The sequence below is a fragment of the Pleurodeles waltl genome, chromosome 8 (assembly GCF_031143425.1).
Source record: "Pleurodeles waltl isolate 20211129_DDA chromosome 8, aPleWal1.hap1.20221129, whole genome shotgun sequence".
Classification (NCBI taxonomy): domain Eukaryota; kingdom Metazoa; phylum Chordata; class Amphibia; order Caudata; family Salamandridae; genus Pleurodeles; species Pleurodeles waltl.
The window spans coordinates 1,162,545,173-1,162,566,107 of NC_090447.1; positions in this window are offsets into that span (position 1 = coordinate 1,162,545,173).

Consider the following 20,935-nt stretch of genomic DNA (forward strand, 5'->3'; position numbering starts at 1 on the left):
CATCACCAAAGCGTGCCCACTGCACATACACATACAACCCCCCCCCAAACCACCGTCACAACAGCCCCCACAAAGGAATGCCAGCACTGGGGTACACAGGCACCCACCCATTGCACGCTATGGCACACACAGAAGCAATAACCATACTTTTATACCCCTGCAGGACCCGAACGCCAGGTCACCACGCAGGAGGGTCCACAAATGTCCACTCCACCCCCAGAAGAGGCCCACAGTGAGGACAGCAGCTCTGTCTCCCTGGATCTAGATGACCAGCCCGGTCCATCGGGGACCTCGGGACAGTCGGTTCCCCTCACACAGCCACAGGCCACAGCAGACCTTCCCCCCTCTGGAAACACCAGCACAGCACCCACCCAGCGGGCCCATACCTCTGTCCCCAGGACACGTCAATCAGCGGTGTGTCCACCACTACAGGGAACCCAGGCTAACCCAACACCCCAACAACAACAGGGACCTGGGGGCAGTGGTAGTGGGCACACGATTCAGGGGACAGAGGCCCATGGAAACAGGGGAACTGGGAGGGCTGCTGTGCGACAGGGGGGGGACAGGCCCAGGGAACCCACTCTCCACGAGGCCCTCTCCTCCATCATGGGAGCATACCACCACTCCCAGGAGACGATGGCGACGGTCCTGGCCAGGTTTCAGGAGATCCAGCTTCTGCAGGAGCAACAGTATATGGGGTTCAGGGAGGAACTAAGAAACATCAGTTTCGGGACAATGTGGCACCTCAAAGGGCCCCTGACACTAGCATGGACCAAGAACTGCCTACCACCTCTGCCGGCGCTAGTGGACAGGAGGCCCCGACACAAGACCAACAGGCCACCAGAACCCCACCCCCTGCAGAAGGAGAACCACCCCGCAAGCGGGCCCTGAGATCCAGGAAGAAGACAGAGTAAGATGTCAAGACCCCCGCCAGCAAAGGATACCGCCCTGATTGTCATCCCACTGTCCCACATTGTCACCCTGTCCAACCTTAAACTGCCCCAGCTCCACTTTCCACAGGCATTTGGACAATGCACCTGTGATACTGATAGTCTGGACTCTGCCATGGAGAATCCTCCACCATCACCCCTCACTGATTTTCAACCACCCATCCAATTTTGAGCACTTGAATAAACACACTTATTGCACAAAACAATCTGGAGTCTGGCTTTGATTTAGAACAAATGTATTAGACATGACCGTGCCAAAATGTTCATTCACATTGTGATGCCAACAAACCGCTGTCACACAGCTGTAGTCCATGGGGAAACAAAGCAGATGTCACGCAGTGGGGCCCATATCTCTGAAAACGGAAGGGAAAGTCACAACACAGTTACCATACACTGGGGGAAAAAGTCAGACAGTAGAGAGGTAGGAGTCTTTAAGTAAATGTAATATGCTGGTGTGTACTCATACCTGTGTGTCATTGAAAATACTGCTGTATTACTGTTTCCTGTTCTCTATGTCGTCCTCTTCGGCTTCCTCCTCTTCACTCTCCACAGGCTCCACAGCTGCTACAACACCACCATCTGGACCATGCTCCTGCAGAAAAGGCACCTGGCATCGCAAAGCCAGGTTGTGAAGCATACAGCAGGCCACGATGATCTGGCACACCTTCTTTGGTGAGTACATTAGGGATCCACCAGTCATATGGAGGCACCTGAACCTGGCCTTCAGGAGGCCGAAGGTTCGCTCGATCACCCTCCTAGTCCGCCCATGGGCCTCATTGTACCTTTCCTCTGCCCTTGTCCTGGGATTCCTCACTGGGGTTAATAGCCATGACAGGTTGGGGTAACCCGAGTCCCCTAATAGCCACACCCGGTGCCTCTGGAGTTGACCCATCACATACGGGATGCTGCTATTCCGCAGGATGTAGGCGTCATGCACTGACCCAGGGAACTTGGCATTAACATGGGAGATGTACTGGTCAGCCAAACACACCATCTGTACATTCATGGAATGATAACTCTTCCGGTTCCTGTACACCTGTTCACTCCTGCTGGGGGGGACCAAAGCAACATGTGTCCCATCAATGGCACCAATGATGTTGGGAATATGTCCAAGGGCATAGAAGTCTCCTTTCACTGTAACCAAATCCCCCACCTCAGGGAAAATGATGTAGCTCCTCATGTGTTTGAGCAGGGCAGACAACACTCTGGACAACACCTTAGAAAACATGGGCTGGGACATCCCTGATGATATGGCCACTGTTGTTTGAAAAGACCCACTTGCTAAGAAATGGAGCACTGACAGCACCTGCACTAGAGGGGGGATCCCTGTGGGTTGGCGGATGGGTGACATCAGGTCTGGCTCCAGCTGGGCACACAGTTCCTGTATAGTGGCTCGGTCAAGCATGTATGTCAGTATGACATGTCGTTCCTCCATTGTCGACAGGTCCACTAGCGGTCTGTACACGGGAAGATTCCTCCATCTCCTCGCATGTTCCAGCGGACGATGCCTATGAAGGACAACAGCGAGCACAGAGTCAATCAACCCACAGGTACGTAACCACAGCTTGCACATAACACGATTCCCAATGCATTGAAAGGTTTGTATGAGTGTTGATGCAAGGCCTAGGTATGTGTGACGCAGTAGAAATTAAGCCATGTGGGCCCTTGAAATGGCGGCTGCCTGACCTGTTAAGTGCGACAGTGGGATGTGAGATCAATGCGCTGGCGTGGCACACAGTGGCGGTAGGCGGTCGAAGACCGCGGCGCAAAGCCGTATTGGTTAACATTGAACCGTATGGGTTTCAGGAGCCAATGACGATGTGCGCTGGCGGTCGCGGTACGCACCGCCGTGGGCGTGACCGCCATTTTCTATCTGCTTAATCACTCGATACCTGATCTTCCACAGTAGAGGACCTACACTGCAAGTGCTGCTGTGACCTCGGTCTGGAAGAGACAATGGCTCATGCGACTGGGGAAAGGGCCCCTGCCTTCACTGCGGAGGAGTTGGAGAAACTTGTCGATGGGGTCCTCCCCCAGTATGCGCTACTCTACGGTCCTCCAGACCAACAGGTAAGTACACAGGGACCATGCTTAGTGGGCAATGCCTGGGTTGAGTGGGGTGGATGAAAGATGGTGGGGAGGGGAGCGATTGAGGCATGCATCAAACAACAGATGAGAGCATGTGCCACATGGCAAGGGTGGGGATGGGGGGCCACTCACATCGAGCATGCAGAAGGTGATGAAAATTTTTCTCTCCCTGTACATGTCACATAGGTCAGCGCCCACCAGAAAGTCGCTATTTGGCGTACCATCTCCAAGGACGTCCGGACCCTGGGGGTCCACAACAGACGGGGCACCCACTGCCGGAAGAGGTGGGAGGACATCCGACGCTGGAGCAGGAAGACGGCGGAAGCTCAGCTGGGGATGGCCTCCCAACGTAGGAGGGGTGCCAGTCGTACTTTGACCTCCCTGATGTCCCGGATCCTGGCGGTGGCCTACCCCGATTTGGATGGGTGCGTGAGGACATCACAGCAGACACAAGGGGGTGAGTACAAATACATTCTGCTGACTTTGTGCGCAGTGGAGGTGTCTGGGTGGGGGAGGAGGGCTGTGGGTATCCCTAGGCCAGGGCGATTTCTGTAGGCTAGGCCCCTCCGTAAGGCATGGCCCTGTGCCCCCGCCCCCCACCTCTGTAGGGTGCCAAGTACAGGTATCCATGGCCCTGTGTCATCTATGTGTGCAGTTGTCATCCATAGGCTTGTAGGCCATGTCCCACGGATTGCGTAGTGGACCCCAAGTGCGCGGCGTAGTGCAGGGGGCTTCTGTGTCTGTCCTCTCCGCCAACGGTGTCGCCAATGCATGCACTCAACATGTCTTTATTTTCTCCCCCCCCCCCTTTTTTGTGGTCTTCCTGTTCATGTGTGCATTAGCATCATCAGGCGGAGGAGAAGTGGCATCGGAGCACGAGGGAGCTGCATCCCACATGGCCCTGGAGGGCCATGCAACGGAGTCCGAATACACCAGTGGGACGGAGGGCGAGGGGAGCTCCACAGCGGGGACTCGTGCTGATGTCAGTGACAGCGACTCGTCCTCTGAAGGGAGCTCCCTTGTGGTGGCGGCAACATCCGTGCCCCCCGCAACAACAGGTACAGCCGCCACCCAGCGCACCAGCACCGCCCTCCCAGCAGCCCCTCAGGGTTTGCCCCGTGCCCGCTCACCCAGGAAGGTGGGCATCTCCTTCGCCCCAGGCACCTCAGGCCCTGCCCCTGTCACCCCTGCTGCCCTCAGTGAGGAGGTCATTGACCTCCTGAGGACCATCATTGTTGGGCAGTCTACCCTTTTGAATGCCGTCCAGGGTGTAGAAAGGGAGGTGCACCAGAGTAATGCATACCTGGAGGACATTCATTCGGGTCAGGCTGCCCATCAGCGATCGCTCAACGCTCTGGCCTCAGCACTGACGGCAGCCATTGTCCCTGTCTCTAGCCTCCCCCTCCAACTTCCTCCACCCAGACCCAATCCCCTGTACCTCTGCCTATCCCAGACACACCATCAGACCAGCCTGCACACACCTCAACATCCAAGGGAAGCTCATCCAGACATAAGCACCACACATCACACAAGCATTCACACAAGCAACATCCACATGCAGACATACCAACACCCACTGCCTCCACTGTGTCCCCCTCCTCCTCGTCTCCCTCCTCCCTCCCTGTGATGTCTCCACTCACACTTGCATGCACAACATCTTCAGCCACTACGTCCATCACCAGCACACCCACCAGAACACTCCGCACACGTGCAGTCACCACCCCCACTACCATTTACACGTCCCCTGTGTCCTCTCCCAGTGTGTCTGTCACCCCCTCTTCCAAACTACACAAACGCAGGCAGCCACCCACCCAACAGCCATCCACCTCACAACAGCCTCCAGCCCAAGCACATGCACCCAAAGACACCAGACTTCACACTCCTACAACCACATCCTCTTCCTCCACTCCCATACCCACTACACCTACCCGTCCCTCTCTTTCCAAATTGCTTTTCTTTTCCAAACTTGACCTCTTTCCAACAACTCCCCCACCCCGTCCATCTCATAAGACTCCAATCAGCACCTCAGCCACCACAAAACCGGGACCTGTAAAGACTGTTTGCCATAGACTGTGGAGTCCCCCACCCTCAAGGGCAGCCAGTTCAGCTAGGAGCCAAGGCACGGCCAGCCCACCCCCGGAAAAGCATCCGAAGATTGCCAGTGCCCGGCGCGAGAGACCAAAGACACCAGGGACAAAAATCCCTACATTGGCTCCGGCAGGAAGTCGGTGCCACCTGGCACACCGCCAAAGGTGGGAAAGGGCCACAGGCGAACAGGGAAGGGTGGGAAGGGTAGCACGCCCGACAAGTCCGGCAGCAGGCCAGCTGGCCAGGAGGGCCCCACCAGCCCCATCCCAGGTGTGCAGGAGGACACCCACAGGCCCGGTACTGCAGCCCAGGAGGGCCCCGCAAGCCACGTCCCAGGTGGGCAGAAGGACACCCACAGGCCCGGTACTGCAGCCCAGGAGGGCCCCACAAGCTACCAGACAGATGGGCAGGAAGGCCCCGCCACCCACATGTCAGGTGGCGAGTGACATCCATGCCATGGCCGGATTCGCTGACCTGCACACTCATCTCAAGCACCGCTCTGCTGGGCCCTGCCGTCTCAAGAACCGCTGAACTGGGCCCTTCATCTCAAGAACCACTGAACTGGGCCCTTCATCTCAAGCACCGCTGAACAGGGCACCGCCGTCTCAAGAACCGCTGAACAGGGCACCGCCGTCTCATGCACCGCTGAACAGGGCCCTTCATCTCAAGCACCGCTGAACAGGGCCCTTCATCTCAAGCACCGCTGAACTGGGCCCTTCATCTCAAGAACTGCTCCGCTGGGCACCGCCATCTCAAGCACCGCTCCGCTGGGCACCGCCATCTCAAGCACTGCTCCGCTGGGCACCGCCGTCTCAAGAACCGCTGAACTGGGCCCTTCATCTCAAGCACTGCTCCGCTGGGCCCTTCATCTCAAGCACTGCTCCGCTGGGCCCTTCATCTCAAGCACCGCTCCGCTGGGCACCGCCGTCTCAAGAACCGTTGAACTGGGCCCTTTATCTCAAGCACTGCTCCGCTGGGCCCTTCATCTCAAGCACTGCTCCGCTGGGCCCTTCATCTCAAGCACCGCTCCGCTGGGCACCGCCGTCTCAAGAACCGCTGAACTGGGCCCTTCATCTCAAGCACTGCTCCGCTGGGCCCTTCATCTCAAGCACTGCTCCGCTGGGCCCTTCATCTCAAGCACCGCTCCGCTGGGCACCGCCGTCTCAAGAACCGCTGCGCTGGGCCCTTCATCTCAAGCACTGCTCCGCTGGGCACCGCCGTCTCAAGCACCGCCCCGCTGGGCACCGCCGTCTCAAGAACCGCTGAACTGGGCCCTTCATCTCAAGCACTGCTCCGCTGGGCACCGCCATCTCAAGCACCGCTCCGCTGGGCCCTTCATCTCAAGCACCGCTCCGCTGGGCACCGGCATCTCAAAAAACGCTGAACTGGGCCCTTCATCTCAAGCACTGCTCTGCTGGGCCCTTCATCTCAAGCACTGCTCCGCTGGGCCCTTCATCTCAAGCACCGCTCCGATGGGCACCGCCGTCTCAAGAACCGCTGCGCTGGGCCCTTCATGTCAAGCACTGCTCCGCTGGGCACCGCCGTCTGAAGCACCGCCCCGCTGGGCACCGCAGTCTCAAGAACCGCTGAACTGGGCCCTTCATCTCAAGAACTGCTCCGCTGGGCCCTTCATCTCAAGCACTGCTCCGCTGGGCCCTTCATCTCAAGCACCGCTCCGCTGGGCACCGCCGTCTCAAGAAACGCTGAACTGGGCCCTTCATCTCAAGCACTGCTCCGCTGGGCCCTTCATCTCAAGCACTGCTCCGCTGGGCCCTTCATCTCAAGCACTGCTCCGCTGGGCCCTTCATCTCAAGCACCGCTCCGCTGGGCACCGCCGTCTCAAGAACCGCTGAACTGGGCCCTTCATCTCAAGCACTGCTCCGCTGGGCCCTTCATCTCAAGCACTGCTCCGCTGGGCCCTTCATCTCAAGCACCGCTCCGCTGGGCACCGCCGTCTCAATAACCGCTGAACTGGGCCCTTCATCTCAAGCACTGCTCCGCTGGGCCCTTCATCTCAAGCACCGCTCCGCTGGGCACCGCCGTCTCAAGAACCGCTGCGCTGGAACCTTTCATCTCAAGCACTGCTCCGCTGGGCACCGCCGTCTCAAGCACCGCCCCGCTGGGCACCGCCGTCTCAAGAACCGCTGAACTGGGCCCTTCATCTCAAGCACTGCTCCGCTGTCCACCGCCATCTCAAGCACCGCTCCGCTGAGCCCTTCATTTCAAGCACCGCTCCGCTGGGCACCGCCGTCTCAAGAACCGCTGAACTGGGCCCTTCATCTCAAGCACTGCTCCGCTGGGCCCTTCATCTCAAGCACTGCTCCGCTGGGCACTTCATCTCAAGCACCGCTCCGCTGGGCACCGCCGTCTCAAGAACCGCTGCGCTGGGCCCTTCATCTCAAGCACTGCTCCGCTGGGCACCGCCGTCTCAAGCACCGCCCCGCTGGGCACCGCCGTCTCAAGAACCGCTGAACTGGGCCCTTCATCTCAAGCACTGCTCCGCTGGGCCCTTCATCTCAAGTACTGCTCCACTGGGCCCTTCATCTCAAGCACCGCTCCGCTGGGCACCGCTGTCTCAAGCACTGCTGAACTGGGCCCTTCATCTCAAGCACTGCTCCGCTGGGTCCTTCATCTCAAGCACCGCTCCGCCGGGCACCGCTGTCTCAAGAACCGCTGCGCTGGGCCCTTCATCTCAAGCACTGCTCCGCTGGGCACCGCCGTCTCAAGCACCGCTCCGCTGGGCACCGCCGTCTCAAGAACCTGCTGAACTGGGCCCTTCATCTCAAGCACTGCTCCGCTGGGCACCGCCGTCTCAAGCACCGCTCCGCTGGGCACCGCCGTCTCAAGAACCGCTGAACTGGTCCCTTCAACTTAAGAACCGCTGGCCCATTGGCGGATGGGGCAGGCCCGCATCTGTGTCAGGCAGGCCTGCACGAAGCACTCTGGGCACTAGTCCACATCCAGTACCAGTGGAGACTGTAATCCACTTGAGAGACTGTGGCTTTGCACTCCCCAGGATGGCACAGTGGGCAAGCCACCCACTGTAGAGACTTGAGAGACTGTGGCTTTGCACTCCCCAGGATTGAACAGTGGGCAACTCACCCACTGTAGAGACTTGAGAGACTGTGGCTTTGCACTCCCCAGGATGGCACAGTGGGCAACCCACCCACTGTAGAGACTTGAGAGACTGTGGCTTTGCACTCCCAGGATGGTACAGTGGGCAACCCTCCCACTGTAGAGACTTGAGAGACTGTGGCTTTGCACTCCCCAGGATGGCACAGTGGGCAACCCACCCACTGTAGAGACTTGAGAGACTGTGGCTTTGCACTCCCCAGGATGGTCCAGTGGGCAACCCACCCACTGTAGAGACTTGAGAGACTGTGGCTTTGCACTCCCCAGGATGGCACAGTGGCCATGGAGGCCTCTCGTGGATCTGGCGTCGTGGACTCATCTTGCTGAGGTGCCCCCCCTTCCCTTCCCCCTGAGGTGCCTGTAGATTTCCTATCTGATGCCCCTGCAGTGTTCTCTCCGTTGGAGGCAGGTATCCTGTGTGGGCTTTGCCCATGTGTTTTGGCCCAGTGGCCCACGAACAATGGCAGATACACATATTGGACTGGACAATTTATGTATATAAAGTTATAGATGTGTGATATATTTTATACTCAGTCTTACAATATAATTCTAAATTCATAATCATTTCCTTTTGTCTTTGCATTCTTCCAGGGGGTTTGGGGGGGTAACTGTGATGTGTTGCTATGCATTGATGTGTGTGTTGTAGTGGGTGAGGGTGAGGGTGGGTGTGTCGCATATGTGTGTCCCCGTAATTTTTTGCCTCCCCCTCCCCTGTGTCGTAGGAGCAGTACTCACCGTTGTCTTCTGCGCCGGAGTTCGTGCTCCTGGTAGTGGAGCAGGAAGACAATGGCTGGTAGGATGTGGAGTTCGGGTTCCATGCTGTCCAGATTCCTCGTGGGGTGTATGGAGGTGAGCGTTTTCCGTTTGAAATGTCTGTTTCCGCCGTGTTTTTATCGGCGGGGCTACCGCCCTGGAAAAGGTGGCGGATTGGTGGGTTGTGATAGGGTGGGCGGTACATTGTCTCCCGCCTGTCTGTTGGCGGTGACCGCCGAACTGTTTGTTTGTCCCGCCGTGGCGGGCGGTGTGTTAAAGTGGCGGTCTCTGTTGGCGGTTTCCGCCAGGGTCGGAATTGCATTTTTTTTACTGCCAGCCTGTTGGCGGTTTTGCCGCCGCTTTAACACCGACCGCCAGGGTTGGAATGACCCCCATAGTGAGTAAGGGTGTGTAAAATTCAGAGAATTTCCGTTTTCATAATATGGGAGCTTGATTTTTAAGGATCCCTTCACCAGACCTTTCCTCTGCCTGGGCTCCTGATACCCTCTTCTATTTGGGAGGGGGAGGGCACCTTCCACAGCCCCTCCAGAGCCAACAGGCAGAGCACCCTTTCTGTCACACTCTCCAGGTCCTACAGCCTCATGGTTAATTGCAGGGCACATATGTGTAAACGGTGGACTCAATGGTCAGTCTTTAGAAGTCCACAGAGAACCCTCCAGGGGCCCCCAGTAGGCTACCCATTCCAGTGTCCTATACCTTCTCAAGTGTTTCTACCTTGTGTAGAGGTTTTAAAATGTGATGGACATTTCTGGATGGCAGGTACCTCAGGCAAATGCTAGGGTGGCACCCCTGCCCTCACCATCCTGCACAGCATTTTGGGACATTTAAAGATGGTCATTTCAAGTGGTCTATGAAAAGACCTTCGCTGGGAGCCTCCGGCTCACAATGGACAGAGCTGCCTGATCTATTCCCACCAAAACTCCAGAGGGGAGCATCTACAGTGTTGGGCTCCACAGGTCTTGCCTTCCTTCTTTTTTTCTATGGGTTTGTGCTTTCCTGAGCCAGGTGCATTGTGAAGAGTTAACTAACACATGCAGATTTCCTCCCCACCCCATTGTTTCCCAGGAACTATGCCAAGCTTTATTAATGGCTTTATCATACCAGGAGGCCTTTGATCCTTCTGCGGCCCAGCAGAGTAATGAAATTGGCCCACTGAGGGGACAAAGACCTATATCGTGAATATGGCTGAGCGAAGGACATTTTACAATTTGCAAAGTGCCACAAGGTGTACAGTTATTGCAAGAGTGACAGTAGATCTGCACTTGATGTCCATGTTTACCCTAAAATTTAATTGCTTTATGACTGGTGTCTCTAGGCCCAAGTATTACAAACTGAGTGGTGGCTCAAAATTTGGCCATAAGTTATAATGCAATGAGAGCCCCCTAGAGACCTACTCTATGACTGTCCACTCAAATTATACGGGCCTATACCAAGTCAGGACCAGTCCCTAAAGGGTCTAAGACAGGTTATAGGTGCGCAGGTACTGGATTGAGCCATATGGTAGTGTCACAACACAGTCTGCACATGTGCACAAGTATGCTCGGGTGTTCATCTGTAACCAGTCCTGAGGCTCTTTCCCTCGCTGCACTGCAGCAGCCTTATCTTAAAAGGCAGACATTGGCGGTTAGCACTCTCAATCCATTTCCACAGAATTTACCATGAGTGAGGCTCAGGTGGCGAGACCAAATACCAGCAAATGTCCAAAATCGGGTACTCATAAAACTAAAATTTAAGGGTATTAAATGGGCGGAACCCATTTCCTACAGTAATTAAATCTAAGTTACTTGACATCTCAGATGATGCTGCTCACAAAATGAAAGGCCATCAGGGTAAATCATATCTGCCATCCCTGAAGGCCTTTAACTTTCAGTCTATCTTCTGTTGAAACAAATCAGAGGCAGAGTCTAGGAATCTAGTAGATTCTTACCCCATATAAAAATCACAATTTCCAAGTAGAGGATGAGCCAGGAACCAGCTCCAGGCACCCAACACACTTCATGATTGACAATCAGATTTCAAGTTTTCAAGACCTACTCGGTCAAACTCAGGAAAGACCAGCTTACATGAATTGACCAAGGGCAACCAGAAACTCTGATCCTTTTTAAAATCTTTGGCTTATATGAGATGGGAGATCACAACATACTGTTAGAAAGTCTTGAAATATGGAATGGGGTCACTGGTATGGTTTTTTCCTAGCCAGCCTGGCAGAGATCTCCAGATCTGTAGAGGAGCTGTCATCACAGTTGTGCCTCTGAAGGTGTTCTAGGTTTGTTATGTTTCATGCAGTCACCAAGTATACTTTTTATTTTTGAAGAACAAACTCAGTAAGCAGAAGTTCAATTTTGAAAAACAAAACCCTAAAGATTCTTACAAACTGGGAGTTTTTCTCCCAGAATCCTAGACCATATTTTTCACATTCGGGATGAACAGCCTTTTCCTGGCAGTACTGGATACAAAAAAATACATCAGAACTGTTACCCTAAATAGGGTGGATTGTTTGAGGTACTTACACCAATGGTCTAATGTTTGTTGGGCCATCGGTGTAAAGTTTCCACTGGCAGAGCCAGCAAGACGGCACTGCCAGCATAAAATGGTAGTCCACCTGATCTTAAATGCAGTGAGCAGACCCTCAGTTTGATGTACAATGACTCCTCCTCATTTGAGGCAGGGTACCATGTTCCCTAACATCTTAAGGACCCCTCGTTTTCATGTAAGAGTAGAAAGGACCACAGATTCCATCCTTTTATATGGCTGACAGAGATAATAATAACCCTTTCTTATCACTGGCTTAGAAAGTCAAAAACCTTGTTCACCAAACAAATCAGGTATGAATAGAAACCCAAACCACTAAATCATCATGATGAGAAGATCCGAGGAGTGTGTCTAGATGAAGAACTGTGTTGAACTGAACAGGTACCTTGTTCTTTCTCGGTTAGACTACTATAACATAATCTGTGAAGTGCACCTCAGAAACAAATATAGAGGCATCAGAGAAAACATAATTAAGCAGCCAACCTCTACCGCAAATCTAAAATATTAGACCACATCACCTCCCAGTGGACCAAAGGATTACATTCAAGATACTGAACATCTGAGCAAGACTCCACAATGATATGGGCCAGTAATACATATAATGGATAGCCCATCACTACATTCCTTGTTGCAAACTAAGATCGAGGGAGGGAAACTTGATTTCTCCTCCCTAAGGAGTTGTCAAGAAATATGTAATCACAACCAATGTTATAAGGACTTAGCACTTATAATGCTGAAATAATATCAGTCCCCATTCGATATAGATATTGTGTGAAAGCTGGCACCATTCATTACCCCACTGTTTTTATTTCACATTTTGTTGATCGCAAACGTTACATGTACAAAACAAGTAACTAAGTTCAAATATTTTAGTTTTTTCACACTGTTAAATATCTTTAACATTGAGCACATGCCTGTTGCCATTTATTCCTAACATTAAACAATAAACTATTATGCCACTACGTGGAATGGGGGGGCCGTGGAGAGAGAGACTCATTCTAGTCTCTCCGCTGGCCTGTTCGGGAGAACAGGTAGTGGGGCGGGCGCGCCGGATTGGTCTGGAGGTAAGTGGGGGTGGGATTAGGGAAGGGGTTTATAAGGGGGTGGAAGGGTGGGGTCGGCTTTGCAGGCATCCGTTTTTGCGAGGCAAGTGCGCACGTTAGTTTTTCTTTTTGTTTCAAGCCTGGGGCTTAGGGAGGGCCGAGCGCGCGTCTGGTTGATTAGCAGGGCTGGGGGCTGGATCGAGTTGCGCACAGGCAGGCAAGCCCATTTACCACACGGGAGCGCGATTGAGGCCAAAAACAACTGGCAAGGCCTCAAGGGAATACAGGTGACGTGGAGCCGGGTGGGCCCCGCAATTAGTACTGCCGTAGCAAAAGCATACTCGGCGGGGAGCCACTCAGGGGGCATTTGGATCTTGGGGCCCAGTGGGGGGCGGGCCTACAAATTATATTGTTCATATTACAGACACAACCTTGGGGGCGGCACACCAAAGGAGCAACGCCAGAGGGCACAGGCACGTTCAGGCAGCCCAGGCCAAAGGGGGCCATGTGCTGGTTTAACCCACTCAGTTGTAATTGTTGGGGGGGACAGGGCAACGACATGTCAACCAGCCATGATGCAGAGGCTGTTAGGGCCGCGCTCCGTATTTTAGGGGAAGCCGGACGGGCGGATTTACTTAGGCCCGGGGTGTTAGAGCTGGCCTGGGTTGGCATGACCCGTCCAACACGGGCGGCGTCAAGCGGAGTGGCGGCGGCAATCGCCGCATGTGAGTCGCAGGATTCCGAAGGGGACAAGGACGAAGTGCCGGGGGCCCAGGAACAGGTAACGGAGGTGCGGACGGGGACACCTACCACGTTCAGCCCCTTGATTTTCAGCGGGGAAACACAGGGCACACAGGGCCCGGGCCCAGGGCCCACAGGACCAAACTGCGATGGTACAGCAGCGGGCGGGCCTCCTGGGGAGAGGGGACAGCACGGCAGGGCAGGGCCCGGGGTTACTAGGGGAAGAGAGCGGTCAGCCAGTGCCGGGGCCCAGTGGTGTCCAGACCCCTTTAGACTTGTCCTGCCCCAAGGGGGGGGGGGCAACAACACAACTGGCCACGGGCCCCAGCCAAAAAGCGGGGAAAATATGTGCAGGGAAATCCAGGGGGGGGGCAGGCAGACCCAAGCCCCCCGCGACAGGCGAGACCAGCAAAACACAAGACAAGTGAGGAGGCCGGGGTGATGGGGACCCCGGGACCAGCCGCGCAAGGAACATGGGACCAGGCAGATGCATGGGATTTGGAAGCCAGAATCCGCAAGCAGTGTAGGGCTGTGGCAGAAACCGAGGCCAGGTGGGCCCAGTTATGTAAGGACAGGGAGGAAGCGGGTACACGCTGCTAAGTCAACAAAAGGGGTAGGGAAGTCACAGACATGAGGGGCACCCCGCAGGATGGGTCAGGCGCAGGAAGTTGGGTTTGGATACCGCAGACGGAAGCGGGAGGGGTCAAGAGGCTCGTGCGGCCGAAGGGCGGGTCGGCGTAGGAAGCCCCAGTGGCGCTTACGGCCACATGGGAAGAGGCAATACGATGCCAGCAACGGAGGTTGGCAAGAGAAGGTGGGTGCCAACTGGGCGCAATACGGCCCACCTGCGTTGGTCCGAAGCAATAGAGGGGTCTGCGGCACCCTTCTCTAATTCGTGGGAGCGTGGGTATCATAACTATGGTGTGCGCCATGTGGGGCAAGGGCCAACAGAAACACCGGCAACAAAGTCAAAGGGATATGTTGAAAACAAGGGTGACTGGATAGGCGAGGAAGAGTTGAAACTGGACTATGAGGAAGATGGGGATGATTGGGAAGATGGAGAGATACGAGATGAGGAGGTGAGCAGTGTCAAGAAGGGGGGGGCGTGGGTGCAAGTGCAGCGCAACCCCTGCCTCTGCCTTTGTTTTTCAGGACACCGTCGTGGCCGAAGGGCCAGCAGGATTACGGCAAACAAGGCCACGTGGCAGAGCGATGAGGAGAACACCGTGTAACTTGGGGGAGACGGTCAGAGGTAAGGGGAGATGGTGGTCAGTTGGGGCGACGGGGGGGGTTACAAGGGCTGCATGCACTAGCAAATCCATAGGCATAGGCGATGGGTCAGTGTTGGAGATTCCAGGTGTGGTTTCAGTACAGAAGGGGGACGTGACCAAGGACAAGGAGGAGGCATCCACCACTGTCACAATGATAGGTAGTCAGACGGCAGGAGAAGACACGAACACTGAGGACAAGGAAGGGGGAGTTCATAAGAAGCGTCTTCCGTACATGGGTTTGGCCATGCCCCTGGGGCCCCACGTCGCAAAAAAGACTAAAACGAGGATCTGGAAACATGAATACATAGATGTGTTTAAGCTACTACACAGGGACATACAGGCCAAGGACGGATCTAAAGAGGAGGAATGGGAGTTAGCGCGCAGGCCCAGGGTTCCTATTACAATGGACAATTGGACGTCCGCATTCCTTATCTTTGCCAGTATATATTGCGAAAAATATCCAGACAGGGCCATTGCACTATTTAAATACTTGGACATTATTAGGAAGGCCCAGATGCACTTTTGGGGGTTTGCATGGCTGAGTTATGATGAGGAGTTTAGGGCCCGGGTGAGCGTAAACCCTGAAAAGCCGTGGGGAGACGTAGATCCGGAGTTATGGATGCAATGGATGGCATCGGCACAGGCATCGGCGTCCACTCATACGGCGAGTGGACTGCCAGTAATTTATAAGCCTTTTCAGGCACGCCCCGTCTCGGGAGGGGCGGGCACTGCTACAAAAACGCCGGTGCCCAACACGGGGGCTAATTGGAACTTCAACAAGGGTTTCTGCTCACGGGCACAGTGTAGGTTTAAACATGATTGCTCCAAGTGCGGGGGCCGTCATCCAGTCATTCAGTGTTTCTCCCTTACCAGCCCTGCAGAACAATGGAGGGCGGCGAGAGGAAGAGGCTCACAAGGAGCTCCTGCTCCAAAAGGGTCCTACACCAGTTAGATTGGAAGTGTTGCTACCTTGGCTGCAAAGGTATCCAGACGCGGATAAGGCTCGACAATTGGAATGGGGTTTTAGAGAAGGTTTTAGGGTAGGTTATCAAGGTCCCCGGCAGAGGAGGTGGGCAGACAATTTGCGGTCTGCTAAGGAACAGCCCCAGGTAGTACGGGATAAACTGGAGAAGGAGGTAGCACTCTGGAGAATAGCTGGTCCGTTTTTTGATTGGCCTACTGATCAATTGATGATATCCCCTTTAGGGGTGGCACCCAAAAAAGCGCCGGGCGAGTTTCGGTTGATACATCATCTGTCATGGCCTGAAGGTGCGTTGGTAAATGATTTTATCGCGCAAGAGGAGACCAAGGTAATTTACGCCTCGGTGGATGATGCGGTGAAGTTAGTTTTGAGGTGCGGGATAAAATCGGAAATGGTTAAATGTGACATACAATCAGCCTTTCGGTTGTTACCCATTCATCCAGCAGATTTTGACCTCTTAGGCATGCAGTTGGACGGAGCTATATATGTGGACAGGGTTTTACCTATGGGTTGTGCGATATCATGTGCGTTATTAGAAACGTTCAGCACCTTTTTGCAGTGAGTTTTTGTTAAGACGAGTGGCCACAGGGCGGTGATGCACTATTTAGATGATTTTCTATTTGTAGGGGCAGCCACATCCGGAGCATGTGGATAGGCTTTGGCAGCCTTTCAGAGGCTAGCGCTGCAGACAGGAGTGCCATTGGCCACGGAAAAGACAGAGTGACCGCTATCAATTTTGACATTTTTGGGCATCGAATTAGATGCGGAAACAATGGCGGCTAGATTGCCAGCGTCAAAAGTGGCGGAAATACTGGAATGTCTAGCATTTGTGCGGACACTGCACAAAATGGACTTACGAACGGCACAAAAATTGCTAGGATATCTCAATTTTGCGTGTAGGGTAGTGAGGGGAGGACGTACGTTTTGTAGACGATTGGGACTGTCCATGTCGGGTGCAGTGTTACCTCATCATAGGATAAGAGTTTCCTTGTCCCTGAGAGAAGATATCAAGGTATGGGAGATTTTCCTGAAGAAATTTAATGGGGTACCAATGTCTTTTGGTGACTCGGATACGGTCTGGCAGGTTCAAATATTTTCGGATGCGGCAGGGGCGTCTGGCTTTGGCATCTACTGGGACAGGAAGTGGTGCGCTGAAACATGGCCCCGTCAATGGTTACAACAGGGGAGGAGCATTGCATTCCTCAAGTTTTTTCCACTATAAGTGGCACTGGCAGTCTGGGGACGGGAATTAACCAACAGGACAGTGGTTTTTCAGGTAGACAACATGACGGTAGTGGAATTGGTTAACAGACAGAGGGCTAGGGACCTCAGAGTTTTGCGTTTATTACGACAGTTTATGCTGCAATGTTTATCTCTCAATGTTATCTTTAAAGCTGCACACATACCGGGGGTTTACAACGAGATTGCAGACTCCCTATCTCATTCACAGTGGCGGCGTTTTCGCGAGTTGGTGCCAGGAGCGGAACGGAACAAGACTGCGGTCCCGGCAGACATTTGGGAGTGGGGGACATGATGATCTCGGGGCTGGTGGAGATGTCTTTACCAGTATCTACGCGGCGAAGTTACAGGTTCGCATGGTTGGAGTTTCAATCTTTTGAGGCATTTGTGGGCAGTTTTTGGGCACAAGGATCGCAGGCTTTGGAGGCGCGGGCTTTATGCTTTGTGCTGTTTCTGATTAAGGAGGGTCTATCCCCGGCCACAATAGGAGGGAAGTTGGCAGGTGTCTCATTCTATGGGAAACTTTTTTTTGGTACGGATCCGGCGCGTAATGATTTATTAGGTAGAATGTTGAAAGGTTGGGGCAGGGTCAGGGCCGGGGGGGCAAGTATGGCAAGAGAACCCATTACTTTTGAGATACTGCAAGAACTGTTGCACGTCTTGCCAGTATGTTGTGTGGACGAGTATGAAGTAGGACTTTTTAGGTTGTGCATGGTTTGGATGTTTTTCAGCGCGTTTAGAGTATCCGAATTGTTGGGCGTAGGGAACGAATTTGGTGTGAAAGTGAAAGAGGTTTGCATGCACAAGGAAAGCTTTGGGATATGGCTCAGGTGGTCCAAGACGGACCAGTTAGGTAAAGGGAAATGGGTATGGTTGGAAAAAGGAGGAGATGATCTAGCGTGCCCGGTGAAAGAGTGGATGGTTTTCAAACAGAAGTTGAGAGTGGCCGGGGAAACAGGGGTGTTGTTTAGGCAAGAAACTTACTAGCTATCAGTTGTTGCAAGTTTTGAGGATGGCACTAGGACGGACGGGGCGGCGAGCAGAGGATTTTGGAACGCATTCCTTCAGGATTGGGGCAGCTCATTTGGGTTGGGACTGGGCCATGATCAAAGCTATAGGTAGATGGAAATCTAGATGCTGTGAGCGTTATGTTAGGTCTTGATGAAATACAGGTTGAGGGGGGGGGTTTAGAAGTTCACCACAGTTGTTATAGTGTTTTTTCTTTGCAGGATGCGTGGCGGGGCCGCAGAAGGATAAGATGGTGACATGGCTGGTCGGTCACTCATTCGTTCACTGGGCGGCGAAATTCACAGAAAAACAAATTTATGGCAGATCTATGGGACTGCCCAGCAGACACCACGAAGTTCGTTGGTGGGGAAAGAGCGGCATGAGGTGGGGGAGTTTACTTCCATTTATCACGGGGAACTTGCCGCAGTGGGGATGTCCGGACTTATTACTGATCCATTTGGGGGAAAATGATTTGGTGAAGCAATCAGGGCTCACATTGATTCAGTTCATGCAGAAGGACTTGGAGCTATTGAAGCAAAAACTATGCAGGACATGTCTGGTGTGGACGGAATTTGTACCCAGACGGGTATGGAGAGGGGCAATCAATCATGGAGCCATTGAGCGGGCTCGGAAAAAGCTGAACAGAGCAATGAGGGTATTTTGCTGGGCCCAAGGGATTAAGGTACTGAGGCATGAGGACATTAAGGAACAAGATGGGACATTGTTCAGAGAGGATGGTGTGCACTTATCGCAATTAGGAAATGCGTACTATTTGACGGAGTTGAGGTTGATGTTGGAGAACCTATGGGGTGAGAATCTGTGGATCAGGGAATAAAAGGAAGAGGCAGTATCGTAAACAAGGGGTTTATGGGGTGGGGTAGCAAAACGGCACGTGGGTTTTGCTGGTTGGCAGAAAATGGGGAAGGGGGGGAGCCAGATGCGGGCTTGTCCCCCTTCCAAGGGGAAAAACGAGGTGAAGGATCAGAATGGGGGGGGTGGGATGTTACAAACAAGGAGGGCATGAAAGGAATAGGGGAGTGCCTAGGGGAGCAGATGTGAAGAGAGCCATTGGAAGAGAGAGTGAAGGGCATAGGGAAGCATTTTAAGTTAAGTTTGGGCAAAAGGGAGTTATACAGTTCAAAGTTATTGATGTTTATGTTAAATCCTGTCCTAAATAAATGACCTTTTACACCAGCTATGAATGTCACTGGATGTGTGTCCCGAAGAGCTCTCACCCGCCTGCCCGCTGATTCCTCATCAGGCAGACGGGACACACTGTTGCTGCTGCCCGCCGAGTCCGAGGAAGTCAGCAGTAATAACCATGGCCATTGCCCTCCTCCCCTTTACTCACCTTACGGTAGACTTCACTCCAGTTCTCTTCCCGGTGGGTAGGGGTCTCCATGTTAGAACACTCTCAAAATTCTCCTCAGTGCCATGTGATCCATACCCAAGATTTCTCAGCAGGAAAGGGTAATCCAAAATGACTGCCACTGGTTAGGATGTGCTTTAGCGCCCAATCCGTCATGAGGATTGTTAAACTGATGTAATTTCCTGTTTTTAGCTTATAAAAGGAGGAAAGATACTCCAATTGTTGCGTTGCCATACTTTGAGTGGGTTCTTTTGTTTTGTTCCATGCCCCTGGATATTTTCTTCTGCATATCACTGTTATCTCCAGCACCAGTCTCTCCTGAGCTCAGCAACATCAATTTCCTTCCTTTTGACCTTACCTTCTCTCACGATCCTACTGCTTCCTGAAGCCCCGCCTGCAGCCTGGAGTTTTTTCCCTTGGAGTTTTTCCTCTTTTGGGCTTCTTCTGGAGGACACTTTTCTGCTACACATTTCCAAGTGTCAACAGCAACATGGCTACTGGAAGGGGTCACCCTTGTCTCTGGCAGTCTAAGACAGTGGAGAGCTGGGCGTCCAGATCCAAGGGCAGCCTGAAAGATTCAACCAGATGCCTGTGTTGTGACAAATAAATGGAAAACTCGGAGCTGGTTGTTGTACATAACATTCCGTTATTAACATGTCACTTAAACTTGATATTGAGTTCTGGCAATAGAACTGTATTCCCCTGTCAATATGCCTTCCCTTAATTTGACAAGACATTGGCACAATGGGGATGGCATAAAAGACAGATGAAGGGAATTAGCCCTGGATTGTGCCCATGTTTTTAGAAAAACCTTACAGAGAGTTAGTGTGAAATTTTGCCGGATAACTGCAGTATATACCCTTCAAATTAATTACCCTATGTTTAAGGATGAAAGTCTCTGATGAGCTGTGAAGCCCTGCCATCCTCTTTGCATTTGCTTTGGCCCCAATAGGTTCCACTGCTTTTTTGCGTTTGGAAACAGTTTGTGTGGCCCTGATTCTATAGGACCTCCTCAAGCTTCAAATATGATGTTATTCAAGAATACCTTTTAATGTTCCAAAAGATGGGTAGACCCTCTCTTAGTCTCCCCACTCTGTAATATAGAAAAAGTAACGTCCTTCACCATCTTCTTCAAAGGTTCTGGTGGCAGCATTTAAAGCTTTTGGTATTAATGAGCTATGCCCAAGGGTGATGCCTCATGGCTTCTTCCTGTAAATTTAATTAAGTTGCTTGAGCCAAATAGTGGCTACATTGTGTGTGTTTTTGTGTGATTGAAATGTTTGTGAATGTTTTATGCATAATTTTCAAATGTTGATTGCAGGCTTCTGAACATGTGCACAGGTAAAGTGCTTAGTTGATTCCAAACACCTTAATGTTTCGAAGAATGATGCTTGTGATATGGAGCATTGATGTTGCCTACATAGGACAAGGGCAGCCTCATATCCACTCTTTCTTTCTTTCTTGCTCTTTTTACTTCTTTTTCCCTCTCCCGAGGCCATTTTACTCAATGGGGCGCACTCGCCTGTCAAAAGGTGCACCCTGCGCAAAGAAGGAGAGTGTGCCATATTATATCGAATGCACTGTCCCCAGGGCAGCTGCAACCTTGCGGTAGCCTGGGGGCGGTGTTTTTAAGTGAAATACAGAGCGGATTTGAAGCAGCTGCTCTGTGTGTCACTGTACAGGCGGCAACCCACCTGCACTTTTAAGAGTTGTGAGAG